The 12,151-nt window shown below is 34.9% G+C and overlaps 1 long non-coding RNA gene across 1 annotated transcript; it reads right to left on the reverse strand.

Moving 5' to 3' along the window:
* Positions 1-6,704: 6,704 nt before the first annotated feature.
* LOC122064393 lies at positions 6,705-11,825 on the reverse strand. Its single transcript, XR_006135678.1, has 2 exons — positions 11,608-11,825; positions 6,705-7,526 (listed from the first exon to the last, which is right to left on the reverse strand). It is a non-coding gene; the product is annotated as an uncharacterized LOC122064393 (long non-coding RNA).
* Between the last annotated feature and the right edge of the window lie 326 nt (positions 11,826-12,151).

Genomic DNA, 12,151 nt, shown 5'->3' on the forward strand with positions numbered 1-12,151 from the left:
CACTTTGAACTGACTAAGTTAAAAATCCATTTTGAATGATCTTTTCTCCCTAAGTCAAATTTAATCTACATAGATTTTAACACTCATAATCATTGTAGGTCCTTATAATATAAAACTAAATTTTATTAAAATTAATTTAGAAAAAAAAAACCATAATATTTAAATACCTGCACAACTTCTAGCATGCACTCTTTAAAATTTATTGGCATCTTTTTCTAATCATTGAAATTTAAATGACAAAATGCTCCATTTTTCACTGTATTTCTAAGAAACTGACCTAATAATCCTCCCTCCCATCCAATGGATTGTCCTTCATTATTCCATTGTACAACAATTCTCTTACCAATCGGTAAATTCCATAAATCTTTCAATAATGTTATACCATAACGGTTAATAGTTCCAGATTCATCTAGTCAAAATAATAATTCAAAAAAATTTAGCAACTAATGCAATACATTTCAATCATATTAATTTATAGAACACAATATAATTATAGTTATATTATTATTGTACAGACGTGTAATAACAACATTCTCACCATTGTTATCAGATTCAGAGTTGGGTGGTTGTGTTTGCTTAGCGTTTGATGAATTTATTTCAGATAAATATCACTTCCGCAAACGAGTAAGGTTAACCATGATTGATATTATAAAAAAATGGAGATAATACACATTTAAATAATTATACAATTCTTTTACTCATACATATAATTCAAAAAAAAAAAAAAACATATAATTGAGAACTAAATATTTTTATAAAGTAGTAAAACATATAGTTAGATTAACCATCTACGAAAAGAGCAACAAATGTAACAATTGATTTGAAATTATTTAAAATCTATTTAACAAAAAAAAATTAATTAAAATCATCTACTACAATACTACAATATCATTAGACTCTGAATCATCCAAATGATTACTTTTCATTGTTTGAAAACCAAATATAAATGATGAGTAAACCATTGTCCCAACTACATCATTCCTCACCTGTCCAGTATTATCTTCAACAACCTCACAAGTCTCTTTCAATATTTGAATGTTGTGTGAGTTGTTCTCCAAATATGATTGATCCATATCATTAGTGACATCTTCGCCCATATTAAACACATCTCTAGGCTTTATCTTAATAACAATAGACCAACCTTTCTCTTTTGAATCTGGCACATAAAATACTTGTTGCACTTGAGTTGGTAGCACAAAAGGATCATCTCGTAATTAGTTACTAGTATGTATCAAATGTGAGAAGTTAACAAGTGTAAAGCCAAATTCATCCACATTTCTTCCTCTACCTTGTTCAAAGTCAACCTAATCACACTTGAACAATTTAACTTTGAATTTTTCATAATAGTTCAGTTCAATAATATTCACCAATATCCCATAGTATGTAACATCTCCTGTAAGTGGGTGTTTGTCATTTACAATAGAATAGCTTGAGGTCTTTGCAATGCTCATAACTCCACAATTTTGTATCTTTAACCACTGTGATCGTTTTTTGGTGTGAAACCTTAAACCATTTATTATTTTATTGGTATGATTAATTTATTTTAGTCTCAACCTCTCGGGTCGATTATATAATATAATAATTTTGTGTTATTTTATTAGTATAATTGATTTATTTTAGTCTCAGCCTTTTGGGTCGATTATATAATATAACAATTTTGTATGAGTAGTCCTTTTCCAATCTGTATAAAAAGAAAGGTACACATAAGTGTCTTTTTCCTCCACATTCCAATCTCATGCTCCAGGTTAAGTAAAAGGACAAGTGTTCATTTCACTCCCATCTTCATAGATAAAGAAACAAACAATCGGTTCAATTCGAAAATGGGTCTAATTAATTAGTGGCTGTATATTTTGTCTCTCTCACTATAGTCAAACTGAAACATATAATAACCTTTAATCCTTTTCTTCCTCATAACCAAAGCCAACCTGGATGCAGCAGCTGGGACCCGTCCTAAATGAGTTGCATCTTTCCTCCGCCAGTAAAGAATCTTTCCCTTTAAAAAAATAAAATAATAATTTTCGATCAAGATCCATCCTCTATAGGAATGAAAAATTTAATAATAATAATAATAATAATCGAACTGAAGACAACAAAAGTTTTTCCGATTCATCCTCATGTTCCAAAAGACGACATAGTTTCTGACCCAAAGGATCAGAACTCTGCTCATTTGGTCAACACACAAAGCTCCTTTATGTCGTCTCCCTCTCTCTCCTCCTTGCTAGTACTTTTAAAATATGAATTAGATGATAATTTTAAAATTATTTCTCCCTATAAATAAGACCTATCATAACTCTTGATCTAAGTTGCAAAAAGATGGAAAGCTTTGCAAGATCCCTCAGGAACTATTCCCTTTGGGCCACAACACTCCTCTCTTTCTTCTCCTCTTCCGCATCATCTCCGAACATTGTACCTCCTCCGTCTCTTTCTCCTGATGATTTAGAAATGCAAGCAGCAGCAATAGCCCACGACGCAACCACCAACCTGAATTCCAACAATGTTGATCCTACTATCTCTTCTAACACCAACCACATTGACAGTGCAAGGATGGATATTCGTATCTGGTTAGCAGCTGCAACACCTCTTACAATCTTTTACTATCAAGCACGTCCACATGTTCCTTCCACACTTCGCTTCAGTCTCTTCGCCTTCATGCTGGCGGCCTTGGTTTACTTTACTGGAGTCCTTATGCATCACAAGTTCCCATCCATGGCTAAAGTGACGATTCAAACAGGAGTGCGTTTTGCTGCATTATCTTTCTCTGTGTCTATGGGGCTGATGCTTCTATAGAGGCTTTCTCCTGTGGTCCTGTCTCATTCCATTTCTTATATGCTCCTCTTTATTGTTATACTTCTATTGTACTATTTGTATAAGATTTCAGGCATCAAATATCTTCTTCAATTATGTGTTTAATTAGCCTTGTCACCAGCTAATATACTATAATAGGCATCAAATATCTTCTTCTACTACTCAAGCACACGTTGCTCATCACTTCTCATTCTGCCTCCCCCCTTCCTCTGTACTACTTATCTATAGAAATGAATTGATTCATATTGTGCAGAGGCCAAAGCATTTATAATTTGTATGTAGACACCCAGATTAACTAGCAATTAAATTCCAATCTAGTTTATACACGATAATCCAATCCAGTCTCTACTGTACCCACATGTTCCCTTGATGCTTCCCTTCATTCTGTTTGCTTTTATGATGGCCTCTTTGGTTTACATGGTTGGGATATTTCTATATCACAAGTTTCCTTCCCTACCTCAAGTGCTGGTTCAAGTGGGAATTGCTTTAGCTGCAATTTATTTTTTTGTGGCTATGGTGTTGATGCTTCTGTAGATCCTCAAACCATATCTTACTTCACTTTGTGTTACTTATGTCACCTAATGCACTTCTGGTTGCTACCATGTCTGTTGTTGTTATTGTTCTAATCTGAGTGATAATTTTAAGGTTAGGCCATTGTATGTCTGTCTAAATATATGTATGTTGTGTCTCAATCATCAATCATCAATCATCAGTCATCATTTAATAAACTGAATTATGTTAATGAAAGTTCTTTCTCTCTCCTTTCCATAAGATTCAACATTTTAATCGTGCCAAGAGCATACCATATTCTTTCACCAAGCTGAGGTGCAATATGTTTTCATTTATTTATTTATTTATGAAAAATTAATTAATTAATTAACTAGTAAAAGTACAAAGTAAGACATTCTCACAAAAAGAGGCATGTAGGAAGGATCAAAATCCTCTGTTTTTCTCATCCCTGTTTTTCCTTGTTTTGCTACCTGCAGAATACGACACGTGGACAATAGAGGATCCAATGGTCAAGCTTGGGTGAGGATTATTACATCCGGTGCGTTGGTCTTAAAGTTGTCCACTTGTCGTGTTCTGCAGATAGCAAAACAAGGAAAAACAGGAATGAGAAAAATAGAGGATTATTTTCCATGTAGGAAACAGTTCCCACAACTGGGGGTGGTTCAAGATATATCAATAGAAAAGTAGGATGCATATATTTCTACAATTATTTGGGTACTTTCTGGACAAAATTACAAATACGTTCTGATTAGTTATAACGAGTATAACCCAATTTATATTGATTTAGATGTTCATGAAGCATCTTTGACATAAATTGGTAATTGTAAATGACTATGCACTCTGCACCAAAAAGGTTGTTAACTGGTCTTGGGTTCAAGTCTCTTGATTCATACCTTCCTTCTCACACTTAGAATAGAATAAATTGGCTATATTGAAATTTAAGCTCATTTTAAACTGGATTCAGTAGCCTAGGACCCTCTTCCTACGAGTGGTCTTTTTTATTTTTTTTAAAGCTTGATTCAGTAGCTGGGACGCTTCCTATGGGTGGTCATTTTCTCTTGTTCTGGGGCTTTAGTTGCCAAGATTGACCTGCCCTTTTCTTGGTTATTATGTCCTTGTACTCCTTATCGGTTCAATGGTAGGGTTCGGGTCACTTTCCTCTGGTGTTGCTGCCCGCTTAATCTACTGAAGTTGCTTGACAATATTTTGTCCAACAATATTTTTGATGTATGAGTACTATTATTCATTGCACGAGTTGAGAGTAGAAATGGCATCATATGCTCGGACTGCATAGATTCTAGGCTCGAAGTTCTCTTCTTCCAGATACTCAGAACGAAAATTTTGCTTGAATTTAGAATTGAAATCTTTGAAGGACAAGCTAGTTTCAGGGAAGTCTTAATTCCTAAAACACCTTGCGTGGAAGAGATGACAGAGGGATTAAAGGAATCAAGGACACTGGCAATGGTATTTGTAGTTATCCAAACAGAGTCTCTCCCATCAGTCCAATTCTTCTGGCTTCTCTGAATAGATGGGCAGCAAATTATACTGAGGGTTGAACAAGAATGAAGACCCTAGACTGCTTACTGTTTAGCTTCCCCAGTTCTAGTAAATTTTCATCCTGAGGATCTAAAAGTGAAGATATGGGTGGAAAAACCATTCGGATAACAGGATAAAAGAGAAACTACAGTAATGAGGATAATATGGATATTAATCAAATATTTTACAAATTCAACGGTAAAAAGTTAACAGTGTGAGCCTATTTTTAAATTTTAACATATTACAGGGAAGATGAATGTAATTTTTGAAAATACAGGAGAGGAGATGTAAATTACTCTAGATAAAATAACACTAAACAGAGAAAGGTTTGATTTGTCCATTGACATGCCACAAATTCCTTTGCTCGTGGCCGTTGCATCAGACGCACTGAAGCTTATTAATCTGTCTTGTTTGACCATATAACTCACCATTTTCAATGGTTAATGTATAGTGCACTTATCTCACATTTTTTTTTTTAAATTTAGTCCTATCGTAAGGATTAATTTTAAGGGTATAACTCATACCATCCTCAACTGATCAATGATCTAGGGTTATCTTTGGTATACATTCTCAAGTCGCATTCTGAGTCTACAATGTATTCTAAAAGGTTATAAATACTGTTTGATACACATTCCCATTCTAAATTCCTAGGATGAGGGCGGGAACATGCCTCGTTCTAGAATGCATCAAAACCCCTGTTCCAAGTTCTCGTTCTTGTGCAGCCAATGGTCTCGAGGCCCCGATGCCCCTACTGTAAGCTCTTTGTTCTGACACAAAATGCTTAAGCATCTATCGATGGATTCTATTTCCTTCTCGTGAAATTCTTCCTAGTTGTGCAAACAAAAGCTGCAATTCTAGAATATGCTCAAGCTTCTTGATATACGAGCTCTAATCTGAACCAATTTCTCCTCCGCTGGATGGCCGAGAGACTGAAATCCATCTCTGTTTCAGAATCCCACTACCGTCATCAGTTCTTCACTCTTTAGTCTCATTGTTCAGTCTCACCATGGTTAACAGAAAAAAAAAAAAACGCACAGCCTCACCATGATCTGAACAACGTGTTCTGTTTTGCTGTTAATTTTTACTATTTAGTAATAGTCTCTAGCTGTTCGATGAAATGCTTGATTATTCTGAAGTAAAGAATACAAACGTGTTTACATTTTCAGTTTAGAATACATTCTAGGTTTTGAGAATGGGAATGCCTACCAAACACAGCCTAGGTATATCCTGTTCCCTCTACTCATCAATTCCCTCTTTGTTATCCTTTTTTATTCTTGAATTTAGATCTTCAAACTAAATGTTAGGTGGTGGCGTTTTGCAGTTACTGAGTGTAAGAATCCATAATTTAACAGACAATGGCAAGGTAAAAATCCTAACCTTGTCCATTTACTTATTTGATAACATACTGTGTGTAATAGGGCCTGACTTTGTATTTCTCCCTGTGGCTCTTTCAAGGCTCAATAAAACAATGATAGGTAATCAATATAAATGGCCTTCAACCAATAATAATAATAATGTAAAATGTCCTTTGATGTGTGAGTGCGACATTAGTTTCAAGAAGTTTATAAAAATTACAACAAATACAAAATTACTTCAAACCCAGAAAGGAAAATGTTGAATTACAGTAATCAACTCGATAGAGTTAAAAAGTTTAATGGGACAAAGTTTTCTAATCGAGAGCTCCCCCTGCGCCACAGAAACAAGAAGCATTAAATGACCACCCTGCCCCTTCTAGGGGTGTGCATCCCTGCCTGGGCGTTGGGTGAGCTCATGAACAGAAAACACTTGCCCAAGTTTTATAATAACAATCGACTGAAGAGGTAAGAGTGTAGAACCTAAAACTGAAAAGTTCCTTTTGTCACCATCAACCAGACGATCAACTACGTCACTAAATTGCTCCATGGAGGGGTGTTTAACACTGGAAAATCACCAAACAGAAGTCACCTCAATTCCCTCAGTTACATGCCACATTGGTCATTATCTGATCGATCTTAGCATGTTTTTAGCATTTCATAAAACTAAGTGCAAGTCTTTCGAAACATGCATTAGGAGAAAATTAAAAATGTTTCAAGACGCCTTTTCTCCTATAAATTAGGCAAACAAGATCACTCAGGCATAGCTCTTGAGCTAAGATGCAAAAGGATGGGAGACCCTGCAAGGTTCCTTAGGAAGTTCTCTTTCTCCTCTTAGCCATGCACCACTTCCACCTCTTCCTCTTCACGATGTAGAAATGCAAGCAGGCAACAGCATACACCTACCACCAACCGAATCCCAACAATGTTGATTATGCACTCTTGTGGCACTAACCATTTCAAGACAACAAAGATGGATATCCATCTCTAGTTAGCGGCTGCAATGCTTCTTTCAGTCTCTTACTATGAAGCAAGCCCACATGTTCCTTCACATTTCGCTTCAGTCTCTACACCTTCATGTTGTCCTCCCTGATTTACTTCTTTGGAGTCCTTATGCATCAAAAGGTTCCATCCATTGGAAAAATGATGATTCAAGCAGGGGTTGGTTTGACCGCAATTTCTTTCCGTCTATGGGGCAGATCCAGTAGTCTCACATCCCATGCCATTAGTTACATGCTCCTCATTATTATTATACTTCTATTAGTACCATAGCTATTTAATTCCAAACATCAAAGGATATCTTGCACTGTGTGTTTAATTAGCCTGTCAGCAGGTCACATAGCAATCATCATTCAATAATAGTGTAAATTAAAGTGTTCGTTCTGCTTTCAAATCATTCAATTTTAACAATATGTACAGAAATGAGAACAGCAACTACAATGGGCAGTAAATCAAACCATATATATATATATATATATATATAGAGAGAGAGAGAGAGAGAATATTGTTAAATTGGAAAATTGTCTCAAAACCAACAGCATACCCTACACCCAGAGAAGTTTTATTCATTCTCTCCTAAAAAAAAAGTAAGAAATTCAATGCCTCTGGGTGTAGATATATCGTTGGTTTAGAGAACCCTTGCCCTTGAGTCTCTATCAACCCCCCCCCCCTTCCCACCTTTTGTTGGTTAATAGATTCAACATTACAAAAGAAAAAAAAGCTGAACAAGCTATAAACCAATACATCATTCATTTCACAATCAAAGATTACATTTTCATTCATATTTTCTTTTACAAACATTTACTTTAACGGAAAGGGACAGTTAAATAAAAAAGACCATTGATAACCGACTGATTATTACGTGGCATTTTTTACTTTTCAATCACAATTACGCTCTTTCTAATTACAAATGCATCTTCCTCGAGTTTTCTCCTCTTACAGTTCAACTGCTCCAACTCTACATCTATCTTTTGGATCTCATCATTGATTTTCTTCTTACTATTTTCCAATTCCAAGGTATCCTTTTTTACAATAACAAAAATTTTTTAGTTCCTCAACCCTGCTTACTAGCCACTCATTATCAACTTTCAAGGCTTTATGATCTGAGGACACTTCATACCATTTATCAGTCATATCTTCAGATATGTCATCATAAGTGATAGCTTCCATTTGATGAACTACCTCAAACATCTCAATCATCCAAAGTATTCTGAAGTCTTTTCAGTAACAATGCAATTTCTAAAAATATCACTATACCTACAGAAAATCAAGTCAAATGTATATGCCACATTAGCCAGAATCTTGTATCCTTGTATATATTCCTCTTGGTTTACTTGAGTTATTCCTTCTACTTCAATTTCATGCTTATCAACTCAAGAAAGGGTTTGTTCTTCCAAGAGAGGCAAACCTATCCTTTCATGAGGTCACTTTTGCTCCTACGAGTATGGACCCCCATGCCATCCTTAGTAATAGCCTACACAAAAGAATCACTCTCATAGGAGTTCTATAAACTGGAAATGAGAAAAAAAAAAAAAAAAAAAAAAAAAAAAAAAAAAAAAGCTGCTAGTGAGAGAAAAACAATAATTTTAAAATCAAATGCCTTAGTGAGAAAAAAATGTAATTTGACAAGCAAAATTCCCTTGCGAGGGAAAATATTAGTTTTGAAATAAAAATGCCATTTTGATCAGTAATTTTGAGAACACAAAATTCCCTTGTGAGTTGTGAGTACAAAACTGTAACAGTGTACCAACAAAGTAAAATTAGGGTCAAAGTGTCAAACAAAGTCAAAATCCTCCAAAACTTAGAGATATGATACATTAGGGTTCCAAAAGAGGTTCAAACACCTCTCTTCATCTTTTTCTTGTACTTTAATCATCTTCCGCATTTCTTCTTGATAGTTGAAGAAAGCAAAGGAAATTTGATTAAAAAAGAAGTGAATAAAAACACTTAAACTCATTGAACCTAGAAACCAAACCAAAATGGATGCTCAGATGTGGGTTCATAAGAGTCCATAGCCTTCCACATGAATGTCTGAAACACCTCAAGTTGATTAGGGCTAGGAATTTGAGAGATGTCACACAATGGTGAAATATAATCAAGCATCAAGAAAAACACAAGATAAAACAAAAGATAAAAATAAAATAAAATAAAAACAGCATTGAGAAAACATATAACCATAGCAGACCATGAGAGAATGCATTGAGAGTGAAAACATGCAGAGAACTAAACATTTGAATAATGGTTACACCTCCTGAAAGGGACGAAGCTACTACAAAGATGGAGGTAATTTGGAGCTAAAAACACCCCATGAGAGGGTCCAAGACTCCCTTACCTCACAAATGAAAAATAGAAAAGAGGAGATAAGAAATATCCATAATAACAGAATGAAACTTGAGAGAAATGAACTGTGAAAGCTATACAATGAAGCACAACATGGAAATCTGGAAAACAGAGAATAAAAACATAGGGAAAAGGCCAGTTCTGTGTCTCTCTATCTCCTCTTCCCCTTGGAAAAGTTCCATATGCCCGACCCATCCCAACCCTCCCATTAGGTGTCTACACCTATTAGTTGAACTATAGATAAGCATGAGTTTACATTGAAATCATGTTGTATTTGAGATTTTAAGCGATTGCTTTGTCCTTTTTCTCCTTCACTTGGACTCAGATTTAGTAGATATTCTAGAGTTCAAAGCTGGGCCATAAGTTTAGAATGAGTCTAACATTTTCGCATCAAAAGATAATGCCTACTTCCTATATATAATATATGGTCTATAAAATACATTAAGAGTTCAAGAGAAGCATCTTTTGTCATACTCATGGCAAACATAAAAAACTTAGGACAAAATTATGCGAAATAAGGATATAAAGTGAAGTGACTCATTACCTTTGCATAAAATGCTACCATAAGAAAAAAAATCAAAACCTAATATTCTACCACATAAATAACAGGAAAAATCGTGTATAAAAACAATAGTAAAATTACAAAACCAACCCAAGCACACATATGACTAGAATCATGCATAGAATCAAAGTCTAAAAATACAATAAAACATAATTACTCATCTGGACAAAAGAAACTAATTCTAAGAAATTGAATAAATGAGAAAAGTTGGAGTTACCTCTTCTTACTTAGATGCGCTACAAAACAAATGGTCAGAGCACCAATCCTTAGGAAATTTCTACCGTGAACAAAATTTAAAAAAACTATAGCAATCATAAATATGACCTAAAAACACAAAAAAAAAATCTGAAAATATCATCATTCAAAGAAAGCCATGCAACTATTATCTAAGTACCTGTGCAAGTATTCTAGTTAGCAAACTCATGTAAAAAATCGTAAATCCATGTCTAAATAATTTATATAACTAAAATTCTTGGGTCCAATTATATGCAATTAATCACATGACAAAGCAAGTATGAGGTATTCTATCGACAGAAATTAACTGTTGGAACAATGAACCAATGAAATTCTTTTATAAAACTGGAATTTAAGGGAGGAAATATGCCTGAACTTGAAGCAAAACATGGCCTATTGAGGAAGAAATTCCCCTCTCAAATTAGAAACGTAGCCATTTCAAGATTTAGGTAGTGATATATTAAATATGTTTTTGTAAAAAATAATTATGATGGAAGAAGATGATTGAGAATAGAGTCAAGGAAAAATATCTGAAAAAAAATGAGGAGAAAGATCTAAGAAAAAAAGATGGAGAAGGCACAGTTTAAAGCTGAAGGAAGACTACTAGCAACTCACCAATTAGATCATCATCATTCCAAAGCTTCACAAGATGCCTTAGAAGTGGGCTATAGGGCCTATTTCTAGATTTTTTGGGGTGACAGAAAAAAAACCTGATGAACCAAAGGAATTTGGAAACCTTCTATTAGTTAAAACCCTCCCTATGACAAGTTGAAGACGGCCAGAGATTCTTGGAAGGGTGAAGCTGCCATGAAAGAATAATGGTTGCTGAAGGAAATGGATTTTTGAACATTGAAACAGAGATGTGAGGGCATTGAGTATAGGCACATTAAAGTGCCCCTGTGCTCGTTTGTGGCGGAAAATAAGCTTGAATAGAGCAAGTATCCCATAAGAGACTGCTAGTTGCTAGTAATGCTTTGAAACATCAAATCTAGAACTATAGAAGCCAATGTCGCAACAGATGCAAACAGACCCACAGTCATTGATTCCGAAGCTAAATCTGGGAAATGGAGGACTTCACAGACACCCTATAACTGCAATAAACCATTGGCCAGTGACTAAAGGAAGTAATCAAAAAGTAGCATCGACATTAATCAAAATCAAATCCAGATTCACACACTTATATATTGAAATCGAGTTTTCAAAACAGAGAAAACAGCAATGGCACATACAGTAATCTGAAAGAGATAACAGTGAGAGAGGGAGAAACACCTCTTGTTCGTGTCGACGTCGGCTTTCTTCCGTTGTATCTTAGGTTAATTAGCTAGAGAGAGAAAGGTCCCCTCCCCCTATTTGGTAGTAAAACAGTGGACTGTATACCAGGTTTCGCAAACATTGTATCACTAGCAGGGTTTAAAAAACAGGTATCGGTTGCCGATTCCGATTGAAATGGGAATCAGTCATTTGATCTGAAACTTCACCGATTCAAATGATTCTGTGAAGGAATTTTCAAAACGGCAAAAATCAGAATCGATCTTGACCGATTCATCTTCCCAATCCGATTCCCAAGCAATTAGCTGTCCATTGGGTGCTTATAGGGATAAGGGCCACCTACCCCTACACACACATGACAAAGTTAAGGTAATGTTCACCAAAATGAGAACTTAACTAGGACTTTTTGTTTTCCGTAAAACAATTAAAATTTTGTCACCCTTGGCGATGATAATACTAAGAGGAATTACACACGGATGTTATATACTTGGAGAAATTTTAAATTTATAGTAAAATGATCGTTTTGCCCCTATGAACTAATAAT

This window comes from Macadamia integrifolia, unplaced genomic scaffold (assembly GCF_013358625.1).
Source record: "Macadamia integrifolia cultivar HAES 741 unplaced genomic scaffold, SCU_Mint_v3 scaffold164, whole genome shotgun sequence".
Lineage (NCBI taxonomy): Eukaryota > Viridiplantae > Streptophyta > Magnoliopsida > Proteales > Proteaceae > Macadamia > Macadamia integrifolia.